Source organism: Pundamilia nyererei, unplaced genomic scaffold (genome assembly GCF_000239375.1).
Source record: "Pundamilia nyererei isolate P.nyererei 1_Seehausen unplaced genomic scaffold, PunNye1.0 scaffold00008, whole genome shotgun sequence".
In the NCBI taxonomy this organism is placed as follows: Eukaryota; Metazoa; Chordata; class Actinopteri; order Cichliformes; family Cichlidae; genus Pundamilia; species Pundamilia nyererei.
This window is the reverse complement of record NW_005187409.1, coordinates 4,631,558-4,655,565: the sequence shown is the minus strand read 5'-3', so window position 1 is coordinate 4,655,565 and position 24,008 is coordinate 4,631,558. Positions and strand designations below refer to the sequence as shown.

The following is a 24,008-nucleotide window of genomic DNA, read 5'->3' as shown; positions in this document are numbered from 1 at the left end:
CTCAGTGTCTCTCAAGGCTCTCTGTGCTTTGATGCTCCATGATGCGCAGGACACCAAGCAGACTAAAACACACAATCAAAATGTTGCGTCATGTAACTCGTCTCATTAAAACTAACTAACATCTCTAACTGGGTGCAAACATAAACGTACATCTGCGCATGCACACCCATGTGCATGTACAGTACAGGATTAGCAGTCATATCGAGACAGCCAGATTAGAATGAGATTCTCGGGGCCAGAGCAGTTGAACATGGGATTAAAGAAGAAAGGGAGAGATGGATAGATGGATGGATGAAGTGATGGAAGGGGAACAAGGAGAGGGAGTGAGAGGCAAAGAGGCCAGTGACAGGCAAAGGGGGAGAAAGAGAGAGAGAGAGAAGCACAGAACATGAGATTAAAGTGTAATGTCCTAGAGAGGCAGAGAGAAAGAGAATCCAGGGCAAGTCATGCAGTTAGAAGGAACTGCATTGGCAGAATGTGGCGAGAATAAAGACGAGGTGAAGGCAGCAGACACTCTTCCTCTATCGCCTCCCTTTTGATCTCCTCTTATTCACCCATCTGAAAGCACTAGGGGAGCGCTGCTTATATAACCCCCCATTTGAAAAGCACAATAAACCAAGGGGTTGGAGGAAAAAAAACACTTTAGACTGGGAAATTACAGGAAAAAAACATTCAAATCTAAAACCTGGGAACAGATGTGCATCCTCAGCCTGGCAGACATTAGTATCATCCCCATGCCTGAATGGCAGCATTCTTCATTTCCCTGAAATCTGCTACAGGCATCATTCAACCTATCAAGAGACCCTGCTTTCACCTCCAAAACTACATTTAGCTGTTCCAAATCCTCAAACTCAGCCAAGGATTTGTTAAAATTTCAGCAGCACATGTGTTAAAAGATATGTTAATGCCAGTGCGCTCTGCACAGCATGTGTCTTTTGTTAACACTTCTGTAGCCCTAATTGAACTCAAAGAATTGCTCCAGACAGATTAATGTTAAAGCAGCTTTTAGTCTTGTATCAGCAATGTTGACTAAGCTGTGCCATCGGGTTGCTGATGCTACTATTGGGCAAATAAAACACATTATTAAAAAGTATGATCCTAGAGCCTGCTTTAAAACAACACATAGGGTATTAGATGTTATCCCACTGAATATTAACTGTTTAAAGTGGAGGCTTTTCTAGCAGACCTTTATTAAGTTGAGGCTCAGTGGGGAATTTGTATAAAGCTAATTAGATTTACCGGAAAACAACAAGTCTGCTTTTTTAGAATTAACATATTTTTCCAGGTCACACTGAGGGCACAGCAACAAGTTTGAAGAAATGAACAAAAAACTTACTGGGTGAATAGAGTGTATTAAAGAAACACACCAAGCAACATGAGCATTTATTTGATTTCTGGCCAACTGATGAGTTTAGGTCCAAATTTCACTCTTCTTCTGGTTCACCTTTAGTCAGCAGGGTGGGAAACATCTGAGCCTTTAGCTGGTAAACACTCAGCTTTCTACCAGTAACTTTGTCTGTCTTCTGCGTGGCGCTGAGAAGGCGGGATTATCAGAGCAAAGCATGACCGCAACAATCACATGAAAGGCTCTGAGCGGTTTCACATGGATGGGAAGAACTGCAGAGCTACAATCTTCTGTTGGCTTTCCAACTTTATTAACCTCCTAGGACCTGGCGACCACATATGTGGACATCACGTTTTGGGTTATTTAGACCAAAATACTCAATTTTGCTCTACATGGGCCTGATATCCACTTACGAGGACATTATACTGCTACTGTTCTATCGAAATTTTAAATGAATATCCTAATACGTGGCTCTTATTTTTCCTAAAAACAAAAATAGGGTAAAAAAAAAATCTGGTAATTCTTTGTTTTTACATTCATCGGGCCCCAATATGCCCAAATATCAAAGAGAAATTAAAAATGCATGCTGTGGAAGAGTTCAGGTCTTAGTAGGTTAATATTACATGCAGTCTTTTCTTTTCTTTTAATTGTTGATGTAATATATTTTCCTTCAAACTTTACTCCGTCCTTGTTAGACTGTGCAATATGCAGTCAGTGTATTCTGTACTGTTAAATATAAAACCCCAGCAGTATGACCTTGGGGGTTGTAACTACCCACAGTTTTGATCAGGAGTGACGTTATTTCCCTGGTGGCACTTTGTTCAGTTTACCACTGAGTGATTGCACGCTCACGTTCAAGGCACTGGGTCGGTTCCCTGTGGCAAAACTCTGCTTCATGTATCTCAGTAATATGTCTGCTGTCCTGGGGCTATTTTACCGTCACATCTAACATGCCTACTTTGATGATCTCTGATTCTGTATTTATTTTTTTTAAATCCGACCTTTATCGTCTTTATTACAGCGCTGTGGCTTACATCTACTGAGATTTACATCGCTATTAACCGCTGTCCGTCGATTTGTTTCCAAGCCTAAAATCATGACGTTCAGCATTAATGTTTCACGGCAAAATGTAAATAATTGAGTGACTCTGGCATGCTGTTAACATTTCCTTTTATTAATGATTCAATACTGGAATTGGTACCCGTCCAAATCAATACCCAATTGGAGTAAATGGATGATGTCCATGCTGACCGGCGCTGGCTTGTGGCCTTTTCATGACAGTTCATTTATATATTTATTTATTTATGTTAAACCTTTTGCTGTCTCAGGATGGTAAATGGTTAAGTTAAACTGATGAACCAGATGAACTGAACCAGATCAAATTGGGCTTTATTGATCAGCAAGAGCGGAAATTGTCTTGTCATTGAATACAAATGGGGGGAGAAAAAAAAAACAAACAGTACAGAGCTCAGTATTTTTGCTGATATACCAATACTGACAGCTACAAGATTAAAAGTAAATGTCTAATATTGTGCAAGTCCCCTTCGCTCCCTCTCTAAACCAGCTCTGACCCATCAGGCCCCAGTCATGGGACCTCTGGCGGTGTGCTGTGATGCCTGGGCCTACTGCAGATCTTACTATCTGAGCATGCCTTGGGATGTTTGTGGTATTCTTTGACCTGCTAGCGTGCAGTCTTTATGGTATGGTGGACCACATGATGTTGTGCTTGGTGCTTGGTGGGTGGCATCATCCACAAACACCAGCAAACTATTATTAGTGAGATGATCGATGTTATTCACATCACCTGTCAGCAGTTTAAAAGCTTATGTAATGGTACAGTCTGTGGGACTAAAACATGCACTTTCTTTAACTAATAAACAGAACAACCCAACAGAAGAGTGTTGTCTGCTATATATGGCCTTCCACATATACCTGCACATTAGTGTTTTGTAGTCACACCACATGTGTGGGAAATACTGCACTTGTAGCCAGATTTAGAGTTTAACCCGCCCCCGAAACAATGATTTCATAACCCTGCCCTGAACAGCTTTACAGAGACTCAGACTGAGACAGCACCCAGGATAATTTACTGATGATTACGGCACATTTTATCTTCTCTTAACACGAGGAGGAGAACACAAAGTTCATTTAGATGTAAACAGTCAAACTGATGATGACAAAAATCTATAACTCTGATCTGAGCTCCTTCTTTAGAAGTCAGAACAACCAATCGTACTGTACAGATCCCTCATGTTGTTCATGCCAGAAGCACATATGTGCAAATATTTGTCCCAGGCTAACAAAAAAAACCAAAAAAAAAACCCCAGCGTTGATTAGAAAAAGCTGCTAATTGAAAAACCACATGCTGAGTGGTGTAAATCTGTTTTAGAAACCTATTAATCAGGTATTAACTTGTTATCTGCATCACCTTAATCAAATCCAATTCCTTGTTTTTAAGACTTTTGATTATAAAAGATAATATCCACATAAAAGAAAATCTAGAGAGCGAGTTCCATTTTGGAAATGTTGTCGTCTTTCAGCTATACAATGCTCATGCAGCGCTTCGAATCTTGTGTAGGGGTTGAACGTTGATGCTTCGAAACATCAAAGAGTCCCAAACTGACTCAGATTCTTGAAGTTCATTACATAAAGATGAGATATGCTGTTTAGAGTTCAACTGGGCTAAAAGAGCTTTATTTGAACATAAATACGTGCGCTTCCTGACTCATGGTAGCATGACTAAAGTCACTGTAGTAAACAACTGAACGCAAAACGAATGACAGCAGCAGAAACTCTGTCGTGTATAATGTGCTAACTTACCTCGAACAGAAGCATCAAGGCTCCAGTTAATTTTAATCAAGCAACATCTCTAATAAAGTTTATTCAAACAGATGGATCAGTGTTGACAAAAAGTAAGGCGGTGTTGATGTATATTAGAATTTTGTCTTGATGGTAAATTTAACTCTGCTGTTGGTTGGTTTGTGTTCATCTGCCAGCAGGATTATGCAAAAACTGCCAGGCTGATTTTCCTTAAAGTGCAGAGGTGTAGCAAAAGCCCATTACAGATAACGTTCTGTAAATTTGCCAGATAAATCAATAACATTTGAGTGCCCGTCTAGTTTAATTTGTTTAATGATGAGATGCCATATTATTTAGATTTTCATCATGTTTGGCTTCAGTCTTTCAGTCAGCGTTTTGATCGAGGTGCTCTTTGAGTTTCTTTGTTTGTGATGCTTTCCTGAAAATTGTGCCGAACTGTGACCTCAAAACTTCAAAAAGTACAGACTGTACTGAACTGTAGCACTGTTTACACATGGTGATGATAAGCATGCTCACTATTTGCCTGAACTGAGATCAAATCTAAGCTATCACAACAAAACCAGGAGCTGGCGGTAGAACTACTCAGCTAGTACAACGTAAACTTTCAACTAGCTGGTTATATGCTTTCCCTTAAAGGCCTAGATTAGTTATTTTACCATTCACAGCGTGGTTAAATTTTTAATTTCACCTCCCTCTTCTGCTTTCCCTTTTATCACTTAGTCAAAAAATAAAGGGTAAAGGGCACATGTTTCAGTACAGCAGACAGGATTTAACGGCATGTGAATCAAATCTGATGACAGATTGTGGGCTGTTTAGACACCACACTAATCACATGTGATCAAATTACACACACACACATATATAGAGAGGGTTTTTGTGGTGGACATTGTTTTTTCTATATACCCGGGGGGGGCGGGGCTCTATATGTTTTTTTTTCGAGACATGTTGTTCCAAGATATATCCATTTATTCTCTATGCAAGCTATTGTAGGAGGCTATGTGGCCCTGAAACAATCCAGTAATGCAATGTTTTGGCTGAAACCGTCTTGGAAAGGCATAATAAATACAAATCCCAGATAACCTGAAATAAATACTGTATGTCTCACAGAAACGCCAGATAAGAACAGCAGTGCATTGGATGCATTACACACGGGAAGGTTTTAACAATTTGGGATGCTTTCAGACAAACGTACACGCACAAAAACACAGTGGCCTTGCATTATTCTCTGTTATATTGCATTATGTGCATGTGTGTGTCTGAGTATGTGCGTCAGTCTATTTGTTGGAGCAGAGGAAGAGTGTGGGAGATGCAGGTGGGTCAGAGAGCGTAGGAGTCACGCAGAGGGAAGTTCAGAGATGAGCTTTTGTTTGAGCAGCAGAGATGACTTCAGAGCGTCCGCACTGTTCTCATACCTAGCTTTACACCAGCCAAAGGCGCCCCCAGAAATACTGGCACCTGTGATTAAACGGCAGAATGAGCTGAGTAACAGCAGAAAACAAGAAATAAGCTACGTTCTGTTCCATTAAAATTCTCATTTATGCATAAAGAGACTGTGAACAGACGTGACAGGAATGCACCAATGAACCCTGGCTGTTTATTAAAAAGTAAAAATTTCACTGATGTTTTATTTAAGGAACATATGGAAGACTGTGAGAAGCTGTTTGACAAAGGGTGTCAATAAATGGAGCCGTGCCTTCTTTTTTTAATGAGAGTTTTCAGACATGCAGTCTAAACTTTGGCTTTCGTTAACAATAACCTCTGACATGGAAGAGAAAATGACTCATTTTTTAAAAATATGGGCAATTTGTTTTACGCACACCTACGTGTAGTTTATATTACACTAGCTGACGTCTAACAGTCTGAAGTCACACAATACTGAAAATCAGCTATCATATATAATGAGGCAAGGCAAGTTTATAATGTATATTTAGCACCTTTAAAACACTACAGTCATTCAAGGTGCCTTATGAGACAAAATTAAAATGAAAAATAAAAGAAGAGATGGAGTAACACCAAAATAATCAAATTAATAATGATGATGGTACAGCAATCTGGTTAGTTAAAAGCAGTGTTCATCTTGATTTAGTTTTAATCATAATTTAAATTATTAGATCATTTTAGGTTATTATAGACTAAATGTAAAATTTTCAAATCTAAAGATTCAGCAGACTAAAAGTTAAAAGTGTTAAAGTTTATCTTGTTTTTACTACAATGCAAAATGCGTCCATATGTCTCCTCTTCTCTTCCACCTAGCGCTGACATTTTGTCGCGTCATTATGAGAAACAGGGAGTGTGGGAGCTAGCCCTACCATCAGATCAAATGTGCTCTTCTGACCTTACTGGACAAGGAGATTACTTCTGATTGGATCACGTGCAAACTCGTCCCGCCTTTCTACACAACCTATTCAGTTCTCATTGGATCTCGTCTCTCCAGAACATTTTCATATTGTTTTTATTTATTGAAGAACGCGTCCAATACATTTCATCACAGTTTCTCTCCTTGTGAATTAGATGATGACTAAAATATAAACTAATTATTCTTCGACAAAATTAACACTGGAGTAAAGTAGTCCTGGATAAAGCTGTTTTATCTTCTTTTTGAAAATAGCTAGTGTTGGAGATGATGTGACCTCAGTGGGTAGTTGGTTCCAGCGTTGAGCAGCATAGAGGCAAAACGCCTCATCACCCTGTTTAGGTTCAGATCTGTGAACCTTCTAGGTGACCGGGATCTTGCAGATCTTAGAGACCAACTTTGTGTCCATTAAACTCTCAGATATAGATTTAGAGCCCTAGCCGTCTAGTGATTTATAAACGATTGGCGATATTTTGAATTCAGTTCTGTATTTTACTGAAAGCCAATGCAGGAAACTGAGATTTGGGAGTGATACACTTCCAGAAGCCCCATTCTGAACTAACCGACCAAATTCTAACAATTCAGCCACTCAAACCAGCCAATATCCAGGCATTTAACCTGAAATATGACTGAAGCAATTAATTGATTATCACAGTAATTATGCCAATAATTTTCTGTGGGTCGCCTAATCAACAAATTAGCCAAAAAGGTTTCACCTCTGCTGTTCTTACTGCGTTAAACACCTCCAGAATTACCATTAGCATTAGCACCTCATGCTGAAGAAAACCACAGATGAACTGTTGTGATTAAGCGTGTTTACTGGAGGTTAATGGGAGGTAATTAGAAAGTATCACACTGCATCACTGTGAGCTGAAGTTTCTGACAAATTGTGGTTGTTACCGTGTCAAAAATCATTGTAGAAAGAAAATGTTTGTAAAGAAAATAAGCCCAGTGGTGAAGGAAACGCAAAGACCAAAGATGTGATCGTCTGGATGAGGAGTTCAGTCGAGGCAAAGAGGGATTTCTTTTTGATCCTTCTCGGATCAAAGGCTCTGAAAGCTAATGGAGAGGGACAGGTATGAAAGTATTAATGAATAAATCAGGAACCTACGGCCAGGGTTTAGTGATTACTTTGGGTATCAAGAGCCATTCATCATCCCATTTCTGAACATGGGATTTTCACGATGGGTGACATCCTCCATTTTTTTCCCCCTCTGTGAGTCTTTCTTTGTGTGTGTTGCAAATTACTCAAAACACCTAACAATATGTGACATCAATGAGAATCTAAAATGATTTTTTTAAAAAAGGAATACCTCACACGAACCCAAAATGTGTAAAGGTACGAGTGTTACAAAAGCTCAATGTTGTCTACGTTTTCCACTTTCGTATTAGTTGCACCACAGTTTGCATCTGTTGCAACAGTCTGAGTGCTCTGCCTGCAGCAGAAATTAGTGTTGCAATGACATGTGGTGCATGTAATTTACTTGGAACTTAAAAAAAAATAAAAAGATTAAAAAAAATAAAAGCTTAATTTTCGATTTTGAGATTTGCACCAGCTGTGTTTTTTTGCTGGCAGGTTTGTCCCGAGGTTTCTCGTTGCTTAATGGCAAACAGTAAGTGTTCTAAAATAAAAGTGAGTTCGTAGGAAACATCTGATTTCTATCCTTTACATGCTTGCTTGCATAAATTGCCCTTATTTAGTGATGTTTTTGCCTCCATTTTATCGGTGAATGACTTTATGACCAGTTTTCCAGAAAGAGCAGAGATTGGTTGTGTTATAACACAAGGTGCACAAGGCCGTATATGTCTAATCGCCTATGGCAGAAAAGAGTTATAGTCAAACTGTGCTACACTCTTTGAAATCATCAGTCATGATGCCTAGTAATGTTCAGAAAGTGCTCCTCTTTCTGCAAAGCAAGACAAGATGGTGCATGAGCGTAAGGACAAGTGGCAGGAATACGTGCTCGACCTGATGAATAGAATGCCAATAGATCTCTTAGGTATGCATGGGTTGCACTAGACTTTGAGCTTGAATAAGAATTGATAATTACCCTATAGCTTCTCTGGAGTGTACTCATTGTCTGTTTACAATTAGGAACAAAGATAAACACAGCGAAAACAGAACGACAGACAGCTGGCAGACTCTAAGTGCTTTCAGCTCAGCCTCTTTACTCAGCAACAGCGACTTTTCACATGCAAGTTGGGGGGATTTTTTGGTCCTCTTTTTAAGAAGTTTAGCTCCCTTTTTTCCCCTTCCCTAGAATAATAATGAAATGGAGAGTGACAGGAAGTAATATAAAACACTGGTGGGCAAAATGTAGGAAAGGTTGTCAGCTGGATTTGAGCTTTAGCCCGCCACCAGGAGGCCACATGTACATCACATATTAGTGGATTAAAAATGACTTGCTTTGTCCGTCACACACACACACACACACACACACACACACACACACACACACACACACACAGGACTCCGGGGATTCTCCTCCAAAGGCATAAGTGCCAAGTTCAATCTAGCGAGAGTAATAGTGACCTATCTAAGAGTGCCTTCTGGTGGAGTGTGTGAGAGGGTGTGCGGCCCTTAAATTACCCATCTGTAGGTGTTTCCTGTGCATGCCTCATTCTGAGCGAGACACAGACAGGAAGAGATGGAGAGAGAGACGGAAAACCCCTCAATCATATTTAATGGCACAATTTATCCACGTACTGTCACAAGACGATGTGTGTGTATGCAGGGCTGCATTTTGTGTTTTGCTGAGAGTCGGGGTATATCATAGCATCTCCTGGCACATTATACTGCAGGCAGATTGGTGTGCAGTTTCTCTGAGCGTATAAATTTGATGCATTCCTCCTGTGCTGATAGAGAACAGTGTTAGGCCAGCGTAACAGGCCGGTATTAAAGCTGTTTATGTTTCATTCAGGCACCAGCCAGGTCGCATCGTCCACTGCCGACGTGACGGAGGCCTCGGTCTAAATATGTTTTTAGGAATATTTTTGCTTTATTGCAGATGGCTGAGCAGAGAAATCACTCCAACATGGCGTGGGAGGATGTTACTCATAGCTTCAAGGGTGTCAGTCTGTAAAAACCTGCAATGAAACCTGCCTCACCCTTCCTTAAGGAGCTGCCAACCCACCTAAAAGCCTTCATCTGTGAGGTTTTCACTGGCTTTTCTGTGTATCGCCGTCTAATTACAGTTATGGAAGGCTTCTGTCCTGTGAATCATTTGAAATCTGAGTTTTCACTTTGCCGTTAAAAATGATCAAATTTTAATTGAAAGGCTAGGACTTTGGGGATAGGAGCAACTTCAGTCAGGGAATAAGAAAACTCATCATTAAGGCTGCGTATCTGTCTAACCCTAATTGGAGGTAGAGCGGGTGGGTGAATTAGCTGGGCTCAAGCTCACAGCGATGTGAATATATTGCAAGGACCCAAGGCCGCAGCCCTCAGAGAGCCCCTAGAGAGATAATACAGTTTATTTACCGCTTATGCATAAAAATCTGTGTGCTGTCTTTGTAGCCCCATAGTGTGAGGTCTGACTGCTTTAATTATTAGCTGCTGTGTTTAAAATGAACCCGCCAGCGTTTTCATTATTCGCACCATATTTATGCAAAACACCTTCACTCTGGGTGTCGTGTGAGAGTTTGTGTTTTGTTGTGCGTGTGTGTGTTAACCAATCTTCTTCACGTCTCTCATCTCCACTCCTGTCGTCCCTTTGCAGCTCCCCTCCTAGACTCTCTAGTCCATCGCGACCCAACTTCTCCTCCTCCTCTTCTTCTTCTTCTTTTCCCCTCTTCAGCAGCGCTCTCTCTCAAAGTCTTGTTTACTGCCTCCTCTGCCGTTCATTCTCTCTTTGGATACCGGCTTCCTCCAGGGCAAAAACTCTATAGTTCACTTTGTCTCCCTGTCCGCCTCCATCGACGCTCCCCCTCTTCCATCTTTCCTCTTTATCCTCTTCCTTTCATTCCTTTTTTTTCATCTTTTCTCTCCCTCTCAACAGAAGGTTTTGGGACCCATCTATTGAAATTTCCCATTTGCACTGCTTGCCTCTCAGTAGCTTATCACCGCTGGAGTTTTGTCCTTTTTGCTCAGAAGAAGCAGAGGAGGAGTCGTACAGGGAAGGAAAGAATGCACAGCAAGAAACATTTTAACCACACACAGACAGACACAGACGGCAAAGGATTGAATTTAGAAAGTTTGTCTTCGATTTTCACGCTTTACTAACATCCCACCTAATAAACCATCAATAACCTGGCCTGAAATGAATAGACCTGCACATGAAAGGTAGGGCTGACCCATATTAAAGACATCAATGTTGATAGAATGAGATTTATTTCACTAATCATAATGCAACCAAAGATCCTATAATGAAATTCGGATGTAGTTCCTTTATTGTACTAACAAAATCACCCCAACAAAATTATTAGCTTTATTTTCATAAGTATGACAGCTCCCACGTCTACTGCAACAACAGCAGATACTTCTTTAGAGACACCAGGGTAGCTGTGGCCCTTTAGTACCCCCTGGACTCAGTGCAGACAACTCACCTCGCCAATATCACGGACACTTGGCAGATGGATGCTGCTGGCTTTATTTAAAAAAATTACACAACATTTCCTCTATGTAAGAATTGCAGACATGTAGCTATAATTGATAGCTGATTCATAAACGAAAGTGAAGTAAAATAATGAACTAAAAATGTAATTAAGTTAAGTTGTGAGTAAACAATACTCGGCTACTCAGGCTATACGTTGCCAGATTAGTTTAGATTTATAGCCCTTAAATCGATACGAGATTAATTATGTGTACAGACTATTGTTAAGATTTTTTTTAAAAAACTTAAACCTCTTAAATTTTGTTGTCAATAACATCATTGTCGGTCTTTGAAATTTTGAATCTGTCAGGGGGGAAAAAAAAGAAAAATCTGTTGGGCAGGTTGCTGGTCTGTTAGGGCCGTTAATGATGTTTCCATTAATCGTGTTCACTGGTGAGGCGAACTGAAGCCTCATTGATGAGTATTTTCTATTTCCACTCAGTATTTTCACATTAAAGTGCTAATAAAAGTGCACGAAAACACTTGCTGAGTTTTTTTTTTTTAAATTGTGAAGAAAATTCAGTCTATTCCACCTGCTCCCAAACCCAGTGACAGCACAACTGAATTATGAACCTGAAATAAATATCATTTATCCAGTTTGCCACAAACTTTTTTTTTTACCTTTGCTGAAGGCAGACAACAGGGTTACCTGCAGCATGCACGGGTCAGAAGCATTTACTCCCTTAAAGCTTTAGTTATTGGATCATTTTTGAGATTTAAAGGATCAATACAATAAAAAAAAACTACTGATACATTAAATGCTATATAATTATAGATTAAGCTAGCATATATTTATATAAATGTTAAGTAATTAAGGTGGCTTTTGTTTCTGAGCCAGTAAGATCCTCATCTTCCAGTTACGCTGGAGAAAAAAATATGTTAATGTATGTTGTACCTTGCATATGGTGTTTTAAGATAACTTTAATACTTTTTTAAAAAAAATGGCTAAATTTCAACTTTAATTAGTATCAACAAATGTGATGGGGCATACAAAACGTATACACCACCAAGGCATACACCAAGACAGTCAAGCAGTTATGCAAAGATCCAACGTTTATTATCTTGCCTTGTAAATTTCTGTCCAAAGTATATTCTGAAGGATAAACTGGAAATAACGCACCATTTCGGCCCCATATCCTCTCAGGCGTGAGGGGATAGCCCCCGCTCAGCACAGCCACACACGACTGAGGTTGGACCAGTCCAGACAGCCAGCATAATTTGTCCCCTTAATGATGCTGGTGGCTTTTCCATCTTTGGCCTGTGGCGATAACAATGTGACGATCGTGATTGATCGGTGGAGTTTTCATCATTTATGAAACTCCTACAAATGGCAAGTTATCCATTTGCATCACTACTAAACCACGATAACTCAAAGATCACACTCAATTTATCGTCTGTGAATTTAAAACAAAGATAGATAAACTTAAATCTGGGGGTTTTTGTTTGTTTTTTTCAAAGTTAATCTAGAGGTGTTGAAACTTTAGCAGAAAACTGCTTCATTTACATAACAATAACTTTACCCATCTGTTGTAATAAAGTAATAATGCAAAAAGTTTAGTTTTACTTAACAAAGAGAGAAAATCTAAGATAAAGAAAGAAAGGGAGAGACCAAAAAAAAATGTAGAAACATATAAATAGCAAACAGTAGGAGAAGGTGTTAAAGGGGATGGATGTCAGAGAAAAAAAACCTGTTTGAAAACCTTTTAAATAATCTACAGATGCTCCTTAACACCTTCCAGCATCCTGAAGCAGTCAGCCAAGTGTATAAGCAAATTCAGAGCTAATTGACCTCAACACTATTCTGAGTGAGAGGAGGGAGATGGAGGGAAGCAGGCGGAGACAGAAACAGAGTTTGTACTGTGGTATGAACTGCCTTGAAGAGTAAGTGGGAGGTAGTGTTGTCACAGTGCATAATGGTGCTGCTTTCGTTATCACTGGCAACGAGGAGAAAAGAATAGAGAGCTGATGCGTTTGTGTGTCAGCGAGAAAGTCAGTCCACAGGCCAAAAGAGCAAGAAGAGAGACAGAGGGTGACGGTGTCGACGTTCGTTTCAGAAAGTGTGGAAAAGATCTGGAGAACTTTGTGTGTTTGTGTGTCTGTGTGTTTCAGAGGCATCCATTTTAGGGGAGCAGCTGGGTGGTGCGTAAACCACCCAAGCACTGATCTGCTTTAAGAAGCTGATCTTACCCCGTCACTGTGTTAAACACATTTGTCTTGACATTTATCAGAAGTGTGACATTTTTTCCCCCTTCTCCATGTGTGCAACGACAAACGTGTTGTAATTTTCAGAGCACTGCTTCACATTCCTGCAGTTATGCAGTGAGGGATTCAGTCCTCAGCTTGAAATGGCCAAAACAAAAAGCAGCACAAAGAAAGACTGACATTTCACTGATTTCATTTTGCAACAACAGAAGAAGAAACAAAGAAAATATAAGTTTTGTTACACAAGAGAAATCAACTATGTAAGCAATAAAATTGAGATTTTCATTATTGTCACGCATAAACTCTTGTATCACAGCGCTAAACTACTGCACTTGGATCTCTGTACAAACATTTTGTTCCATTTCTGAGTGAATGAAACAAGTCAATTTCATGTTATTGCTGAACCTTCTGAATTTTAGTTACATTTTGTACCTCATATCTGGAAAATGTCCTAAAAAGCTCCAGTCTGTGACTCAGTCTCACTAAAGTAAAAGAGAGGATGGTAACTTCCTGCCTTTAGAGGAAAATCTGTAATTGTCGGGTGACTGTGTCAGATTTTCTTTGCTGTCGGAAACCAATTGCAAATCGCTGCGGCAGCCACTTTTGATCACAAGGTGTTTGCACAGGTCGCTAAACAATCACAGTCCAACTTAGACTCTCAGACTGACCATCACCATCTGTACATGTTTATTATGGTTTTATCTAACTGAAAGTTGTAAATATTGCTTGTGCATTACTAATGTAAAAGCCCAACAAGGGACAAGTGCTGGAAATTAGTAGCAGACTTAAATTCGATGTGCAGCACAGCAGTTTTATGTGCTCTGTTCTGGAATTACGTTAAACTGCATTTTCCCTTTCAAATAAATACATTGAACTGAACTGATCCAGTACATTGCAGTCAATCCGAGTTCAATGAAAGCATCTGCCACACATATCTACAGGAGGCTCGACTCAGTGGGTTGGCAGCTAGTTGTATTCTGGTTGTATTCCTGCATAAAAGGAAGGTTACTGAGCGCCTAGTTAATTTTGCAGCTAAACCGTCGTCACTATTTGTGGAGCAATTTCTGAATTTCCGGTAGTTAATATGAAATTTAATATCTGACAATAACACATTTGCAACACTGACGGCAACAGATTTGCCATATTTGCTGTATTAATAACAGCTAATCACCATATTATCACAAACAGATTCCACGTAATTGTTTGTGACCCCATTCGATCTCAGACTGGAGACTGACTCAGAGATTTTAAGTTCATTGTACACGGTCACAATAATTTCTGTCATGTTGTGGTCTCTAACCGCTATTTTCCCCAAGTGTGACTGCAGCATTAGGCAATGCAAGTCCACATTTCATCTATTCGGACTAGGGATGCCCACCAAGCTTTGCATCAAGCCAGTAATGGACTTCCAATATTACCAGGGGAGGCTTTTTTCTTTTATTTCTAAATTTCTTTTTTTAGATGAATTTGGGAGAAGGAGGAGGTAGATTGGAATCATTCCAATGTCAATAAACGATCCTCATTAATACAAATACAATACTATTGGAGGTAACGCTTTTTAAAATAAAGAGTGCTTTCCCTCAATAGAAGCGCATACATTGCCATGTAATCCTCAGCAAATGCACTAATTATTTGCAGTTTTAAAGATGTTCTTCTTCAGTACAAACAAATGGGCTTTGGGCTGAGAGCCACAGGCAGTTTAAGGAGGTCAGGAAGCATTGAGGGGCAGACTAACACTGTATTGGTTTTCTTTTCTTTTTTAAGGAAAGTGTTGTCAAAAGGATAATATTTCAAAAATAACTCCAGCCTCAACTGCTTGCCCTTTGTGCTCACTGCAACTAATCGATGAGAAGTCCGTGTAGAAATTAGCAGCAAAAATAGAGCCAACCCCAAGTGTGTGCATTACAACTAACTGTCAAAGTAATGCCAGATCAGAAAAAATATACTGTATTGAGCCTTTCCCTCCCTTTAGATGTTTGCTGATTATTCCTGCTTTGTCGCTTCCCTCATCTCTCTCCCTCTCCGCCCCTCCCTCTCATGCTAAATGGAAGCTGTGTGTTGCTGCGTTAGAAAGCTAGTCACATCCCTCTCGCTCTTCTTTTTAGCTCCTCTTAGAGTCTCTCCCTCTCTCTCCCCCTCTATCTTTTTCATTTCCCACCTCTACCTTTCTCTCTGTCTATCCTTGACACGCTCTCTGTCTTTTTCTTTCCCGCTCAGCTCCCTCCAGCCTTCGTTCTGTCCACGTCGACACCCTCGACTGATTCTGCCGGAGTCATGGCCTTCGGAGCCTGACAAGAATTCAGCGCCTGTGTTTGTGCAAGTGTGTGTGCGCGTTTGCGTGCGGGGGTGTATCTGTGTCTTCAAGCATCGATGAAATATGAGCTGTTAAATATGAATGCTGGGTTGTGTTCTGATGCCATACAGTCATGTCACTCATGCATGGAGTAGTTGTAAAAAACGTGCGTGTGCATAAACACTTACACGCTGCATTCATTGTGTATGACAAGTAACTGCGGAGCTTCTGTGGTATTACTCTGCATCACATTTGCTATCCATTTGTCTGATACTTGCCACACAAACACACACACAGAGGCAGGGCCTGGATTCAGGCTTCACTGACTTTAAACCTTGCACAGGCTGACAGTAATTTCTGCCTCCAAATTACATTCCAATGGCTTCATAAATCTGCTGCCTCCTCCTCTGCCTCTTTCTCTTTCCCCCCATCTTCCTGCTTCTCTATCTTCCCCTCTTCTCTGCCGTCCCTGCTCTCTTTCTCCCTTTTACTCCAGCCTCACTTCATTTTTTTTCCCTGTATAAACCTATACCCTCCTCACCTCCCTCTCCGCCTCTATTTCACCATCTCTCATTCTCCTCCCCCTCCTATCACTTGTTTTCTCGTTTCCCCACACTCCTTCTCACTGGCGCTGGCTCAGTAAATGAGAAACGGGGAGGCAGAGATGGGGAGGTTACGTGTGTGGGGTAGTTAAACAGTCACACACTCACACACATAAATCCATACAGATGCATACACACAGCTAACACAGACGTACACGCTCACGCGTGTGCTCACATGGGCACGCCGAGAGAACTCAGTATGTAAATACTCATGTGCGCAAGCACACAACCGCAGTCAAAACATCATAAACAGCACATTACCCTTTGATTGAAAGACGAGCAGTTGTGTTGCCATATATTTGCCGTGTCTCTAAATTGACTTGGGTGTGCGCACACGCATTTAAATGCACACACATGTGGACACGGTTTTAATGAGAGTGTTCATTTTACTGATAGCGCCTCTAGGTGAAATAATTGCCAGTGTTGGGCCCTGATGGCTAGTCCAAGTGTTCTCAGGCCAGTTGTCTTTATTGGCCATGGCGGGCTGCAAACACACCCCTCATCTCCCCAACTGCCGCTTTAACGGCTGCTCTGCTGCAGCAAGCGCACGCTTGCAATGAATACATGGCCTTAATATGCATAAGCACACAATGTAGACACCAAGTTACGCATTAATACTAAAACACACACATACACGCGCGCCCTGGCGGAGGCCAGCAGAGAACAATAGGCCGTCTGACAATGGGGCTCAGAGGAATTCTCTTTTCCATATTAATATTCAGCAGAGTGGATATGGAGAGAGTGTGTGTCAGCAGGGACACATGCTCATCAACCTCGCTAACACTGGGGTTAGACAGCCACATGATTACAAAGTACTCAGACTTTGGTCCCCAGCCCCGCAACTATTAATCCCTAACTCCTACTTCCTCACTTCCTCTGTCCTAGCTCACTCCGGCGCACAGAGCGAGCAAACTGCCAAGTATCACAGCTGTCACTTTTCTTTGCTTTCCATTTTCCCAATTATTCTGATCAGCCTGATGGAGCAAAGGGTGGATGGAAATGGAGATTTGATATCGTCAATTTCCTGCCACCCCCACTACAGTGTGTCAGATTTGTGACAGTGCAGCTAGAAGGTCATCTGGAGGAGGATTTGGAAAAGGTTTTGGGGTTGTTGTTGTTTTTTTTTTTATCATGCTACTTAGCCTCAATGTCACCATTTCCTCTTTCTGAACCTCATGTCAGTACAAATGAATATGCCAGCAAAAACAGCTGTAGTACCACTCGTTATAGCTTCCAACCGCAAATCGTACAAGGTGACCACTAACAATGCACATGCGAATGCTCTGGCTGTATTCATGCACATATGTTACCACCATCTGTACATCTGTAGTCACACGAATCATTTTACTGTTCATCTGTACACTTTACTTTAACATAAAAGTATCCACAACGTAAAAAGATTTGTTTTGTTGTAGTCTTCAGTCGCTCTGAGCTCAGATGTGGATGCAGTATCTGTACAGAATCACACTTATTGGTTTATGCAGTTTTATTATCTCTAGCCTTCTTTATAAGCCTCTGCACCAAACAAAGAAATATAAAACACTAATATCTGCTTATTACTACACAAAGGAAAGAGGAGTGAGAGCGTCTGAACAGCACAGATGCCACAGTGAAAGTCACATACTGTTGCCTGCCTGTAGGCTACACAGTTGTTGTAGACTGGCTCACAAGAGCTGAGTGACTTCTGTCCCCCTGAGGAACGAGATGTTCTCTCCGGTCTCTGTTATGCAAAAAGACAAAAAAAAAAAAAATCGAGTACAACAGAAAAGACATGGAGTGAAGGGTCAGTCAGAAATGTTTTTGACCTCAGCACACGATATGGATTACTGCTTTCTTTTTAACTGCTTCTTTGTTTCAGTGACAGTGTGACATGTTATGTAAAGAGGATGATATAACATTAGAAGAAATAATATTACGATAGCAGACATCAGTTTGCTTTCTATATATAACCTTTCTACAGGCGAAAAGCTGAGGAAATAAAGCGTAATTGTAAATTTAGTAAACTGCAACCTAAAACCTATATTAACACAGCGCCACCCACTTAACCTACAAACTTCTGGTGTACAAGGGGTAGCTAGTTAGAAGAAAAATAGCTAAAAGGGAAAGAATGTAAGCTGCACCACAGCTTAGCACAAGATAATTTGGGCTTTCTTGACCTCTCAGTAGAGTCCCAGAATGAAAATATGGAACTGGAAATGAGCATATCAGATATGGTTTGAAGTGTTTTATCCAACACATGGTCCTAAACTCAAAATCTGCTATCAGTTAAGATTAAGAAAAGTGTTTTAAATTAACTTTTTGACTAATCAGCTAAGGCGTGTTTCATCCAGAGACTAGTTGTAGACCACCTGGCAACTACCGGTTGCTAGGGAAAAACAAATGCTCCCAGAATAGTTGCAAGTAGTTGCTGGCAGTCATTCTAAAATCTACTGCCAAATCCTAGTCTCCAGGGTCACCAGTCAGTGACCCCATGATAACCGCCATCAACAACAGAAAAATGTGCATTCATCAACTGATTGGAGAGTGGTTGCAGACCAAGAAGAAAAGCGATATGCAAACCTGACACTAGACACCTTTGCCTTCAAAGAAAACGCAGTCCCTTTTGAAACATGATGGTTATTTCAGTAAGGTAGAACTTGTTATCTGACGTTCGCTTACTTGTTTTCATCAGACCTTTTCAACCTTCACTATCACTCGAAGAGTAGTTTTCATTTTTCCATTTTCATTGCCTGATATTGAAGGTCTGATCCCACCTCATATCATTCAATGACTTAACAGTGAAACAGCTGACCTCTCTTTTCTATCATAATTTTATATTCTACCACTAATTAGTGCATTTCTAGAAAATGTTTACATCAGAGGAATGAAACCACATGAAAGAGGAAATAAACGAAAACACTTGAACTTCTTTATCATTGTGACTCCATGTCAAAGTGTGTCCATTCGTGTTTTGTGTAACATCTTTCTACAAGGTTATTTTTAGACGGATTTCCTTTGAAAAGTGCTGCAATTTCCCTAATGTTCTCAAGCAGTTATGACTAACAAAAGTCATTACCTTGGTGAAACTTTCTCTAATCTTCCTCAAAACTCTGACAAACAGCCGTTTTCATACTCTGCCAAATGACTAGCATGTACTTTGCCTCCAAGCTCCTTGCTCTGATAGATGCTCCTTATGTCTGCCGTCCTCCCATCACACTCCCACTAGTTAGGCTTGCTTCCATCAAAAAAAGTTTTAAGGACAGTCTTGACATCACACAGATAGAGCTTCACATATTGATGTCTAATGACCAATGGCAGTGAGCTGTGGAGATGCTGCTGATGCTCAATAGTCACTTCTTGTCCAGTGCAGGCAGACGTTTTGCCTGCAGTATGCAAAGATTAGTGCAGAGTCTAAGAGTAGTTGGCTCAGAAATTATAGCTAAGTAAAGCGACTAGCTTTAAAATGACAGTTCACGTTATTAAAGGTGACATCTGCTGTTAATACGTGACTGATGACATCCAATTAGTGTTTATTTTTGTAGCTACTTTAAAGTCCAAAAATGCAAACTGTTAGACCTTAACAAATTACAAATGAACTGAATAACAATGAGTACCGCACCAAGTCCTTGCTTAGACCATTATCTCATTTCTCCTTAATGCCAATAACAAAGTCGACACATTTGGCAAAAACACTGCCTCTTTATCATTCTGCCCCACGTCGCTTGATTTTCATTATGCGAGTTAGCCACAGTCTGCACATATGAATAAGTTTACTAGGCATCAACTGGATATCAATCTGAAGATGTCCTATAAAAAGGATCATTTATCTCGCCAAACACCTCACTGAACTGCACATCCAGTTTCCATCTGTGGAACCAGTTACATCACATGGGAAACAAAAACTTGTACACCATCGCCCTGAGTGCACAGCTTTTAACAGCCCTCGAGGATGTACAGGAGTACAGACATAAGCCTGTTGACCAAGTTCTTCTCAGCTGCAGTGTGTGTCCTTTGAAAATGAAAATGAGGACGCCTTTATTTGTCTCTATTTGTGTTTAAGCAAACTGGATGATAATTTCCCAGTTGGCGATGTAGTCTACTTACTTTGGGATGAAGGGAAGAGGCGAATGTGAGCAGCAGAGCAGTTAATGGCCTTGATGAATTTGTCTCTGTACACTCAGTATGCCTGATGAAAACCTTATATCTCTAAAACCAGTGTTCACTGGGGGTTTGATTCTGCACATAAGATACAGGCACTTAGTGCGTGATGGTTAATAAAAGCTCAAAAGATTTGTCTGAAGAGAAAAAACATAAAAAAACACAGATATAAAATATGGAGTTACCTTAATGGGAGGTTTGTGTCTACTGGGAGCACAGTGCTGTGCATATGCAGTGGTGACCTTCAGGAAGTATTTTCACGAGGTACTTAATTTTAAGAGGTATAACCATTCAGATGGGGATAATTATTTAGCCTGTACCTTTTAGGATTCTGTATTGTGCCAACATTAAGACTCAACAGCACATGGTGGCATCATTTACACAAAACAGGTGTAACAAATGAAGATATATTAGAAGATGTTTCATTTACGGCACATTAAGCATTAAGCCAATATTTAAAATATTCTTTTTGTGGAAATATAATAAACTCTATGATCATTACCACAACAGATTTATGAGAACAATTTCCCTTTATTAACCAGAATCCATTTCTTTAAATTAGTTTAAGGTTGGTGATTTTAAACTGGCCATATGTCTAAGTGTGAATGGTTTTCTGTCTCTCTGTGTCCTGTGATAGAGTGGTTATTACCCCACCTCTCACCCAAAAACAGCTGTGACAAGCTCCAGTGGTTAAGAAAATGAAGCTTTTAACATCGCTTAAAATAAGAGTTAAAAACTACAAGCAGACTCAAACTTAAGAGGCTTTCGTTAAAATGTAGATACACGAATGACTTAAAGTGACTCTCTTGGCCCCAAAGCCAACGACATAATGTATTTTATGGAGCTTCTAAGACACGTTACTTCAGAAGACTCAGTCTTAATTCTTGGCACATCTTGAAATATTTTAGCATAACTTCTACAAGTGTCACCATCATCATTAACACGCGGCTCACTTATTTTGATTAAGCTGTATTTATGCAGCTACATTTGTTGTGCATGCATTTGCATGTTACATTTTGAAACAAAAGGCTTGTAGACAGCACTGTCCATCCATCCATCTTTTGAAGCGATCTTCCATCAAAATCTGTGCCACGTCTCTCTGGCTCTCTATTATAATGTCTCTGGTTCCATTAGCATCATACAGTAATCCAAAATTTGTAAAGAGTGTCGTGAACTGAATCAGTGACCTTTAATCCTCCTTGTTGTGCACTCTCTTTTCACGTCTGATGTGTTACAAATGGCCCATTGTATCAGACAGATTTTACCTCGTTGCTCAAATGCATCTCCAAATGAAGCCTCTAATACTACTCTTGCCTGCTGTCTCTTTTCAGGTCGGCGCTCACTAACACTCAGCCAGCTGTCCTGCTGAAGTCGACACCAGTGAAGTCTACCTTCAGGATACAAAGGCTGTCCATTTCCACCAACTCTTCACACTGAGCCAGCCCATCACAGCACTTCTTAAAGCGGACGGTATACAATACATGCTGTCATCTGGCTTTGCTGAAGATGATCTGTGTGAACTGAGAAGGAAGTGATCAAACATTTAACAGAGGAGAGAGTGCTTGAAATTGAGGGAGAAGGAGAAAGGAGCTTTTCCCTTGAATCCTGCTCATACAGTCGGCACTCTTACTGAGGCCAGCCTGTCCATCACTGCCTTAAAAAGTGCTCATTACTATCACTGAACCGTGAAGTGGCATGTTGTAATAATTGTTATAGTACAGCTCTAATAACAGATCAAGGACACTTTGTTGGATTTTTCCGAGCTGTGAAAAGCATACTTATTCTCATTTTCCTCGCGCCAATCATCTATTAAAACCCCTACCTGTCTATTTGAAGCAAGTGCCGCTCGGTACAGTACTATTTTTGCATGACCCACTGCCTGCATGAGTAACCAGGGTCGCTTTTGACTTCGAAGAAGGACCCTTGAGCCCACAACCATCTTCTGACTGTCTGCCCAACTGTAGCATTTGAGTGTGGGGGGGGGGTGGCTGTTTCAGAATTAGGCCTCTGGACACTTGCTGAAGATGACTTGAGTTGGCAGGCCTAAAAGCCCCTTACCAAGAGAGAGAGAATTTGACAGCAGGACACACACACACACACACACACACACACAAAGAAGACACAAATGTGGATGCCGAGGCGGCTTTGAGCCATGCTGGTGTTGCTACTTGTGGAGCCCTGGAGTACAGGCTATCATCATCCCTATCATCATTCACCCAAGCTGAGGAAGATTCAACGGCCCGAAGGAAAGAGGCTACACTTCTGAACGATTCGAAGGAGACTGTGAAATTGTGCTAACACGCAGAGATCCACAGCAACATCCTCAATAACCCATATAAACACTAATACTCCCCTCCACAAATCCTTGATAGAGAAAAACAAGGCTGCGGCGGGCGTGAAAGGCACAGACACTGAACAGGTGAGCAAGCCCTTGGCAATCACATCCTGGGTCGATCAGACCTTTCACACACACACGCACGCACGCACGTACACTTCATTCATCACAGTGAGGAACACTACACTTACATCTTGCTTTGAGCTACAGGATAGGAAGGAAGACACTAGAAAACACACACCAGCTCTGTGCTCCTTTACTTCAGAACATGATTAAAATGTTTGTGGGAAGTGGGGGGTCAAAAACAAAAAAAACACAAGGGAGCGGAAAGGGGATGCCGAGGCAAGAATGCCGGGGGAGTAAGAAAGAGACGGGAGTGGTGGAGGAGGAAGAGATTTGGGGGAGAGGTGCATCTAAATGAAAAACAGAAACTAAGTTGCAGTGGAGGAGAGGACAGGAGAGGAAGCGGAGAGCCGATTGATCCAATCTCAGTGTGCAGGAATCAACGGACGACTGAAGAGGAAACGATAAAAGAGGATTAGAGAGATAGAAACAGGGGAGGAGAGGAGGAGGATGACTGCACGGACACTTCTGTAAACAAACCTGAAAGTAGATATAATGAAAGATTATCAAGGGGAGGTGGGCGGATTGGAGAGGTACACGGCGTGATAAAGATGCAGCGAGAGAGAGAGCGAGAGGATGGACGAGGGAGGGGAGAGAGACGAGAGAAAAATCAGGATCATTAAAAGAACGTGTCGATGGGAAACCTTGGCATGTGGGCAAGAAACACACATGCCAGCTTGTGCCAAGAGGATGTTTATGAAAGGGAAGCAGGGATAGTGTGGCACTGAAACATATGCTAGTTGATATTCATAGAGCATCCCAATATGGTCTCAGCTCGTACCTTGACAGTCCCTCTTGTGTGTATGTGTACCTCTTTCTTACTTTTTCCGTCTCTCACATGCCGGGGAAAGAAATAGTCAGATTCGAGCTAAAAATACTATTAAGAAAAGAGAAAAATCAAGTCTGGGTCCACGTCGAATTAGGTGGCACACACTCTTTTTCACCCTGACATATCAAATGCTGCCGGTGTCGAGCTGAGACAGGAGCTAGTTGTTGTTGATACAGATCTTTCTCTCATACACAAACGCACACATGCATCAGAGGCACACACACAAGCATGTACAGGTACACAAATGCGGCTATTTTTACATCCATCTCACAGAATAGAAAAAAATGACACCAAACCAATATTTGGAGCCATTATTCTTTTTCCAGCTGATAGTGACTTCAGTCTTCACTGCCAGGAACTCATTTCCTCCTCTCTCC

General features: G+C 40.9%; 2 protein-coding genes across 4 annotated transcripts in view; one reads left to right on the top strand and one right to left on the bottom strand.

Moving 5' to 3' along the window:
• Window positions 1-24,008, bottom strand: part of macrod1 (mono-ADP ribosylhydrolase 1) — a 142,406-nt gene that overhangs the window by 80,043 nt on the left and 38,355 nt on the right. The gene's annotated exons all lie outside the window — the stretch shown is intronic.
• Window positions 1-24,008, top strand: part of flrt1b (fibronectin leucine rich transmembrane protein 1b) — a 29,104-nt gene that overhangs the window by 820 nt on the left and 4,276 nt on the right. The window contains exon 2 of the mRNA XM_005723072.2: window positions 21,676-22,763. The gene's annotated coding sequence lies outside the window, so the exon portion shown is untranslated. The remainder of the gene's footprint in view (window positions 1-21,675; window positions 22,764-24,008) is intronic.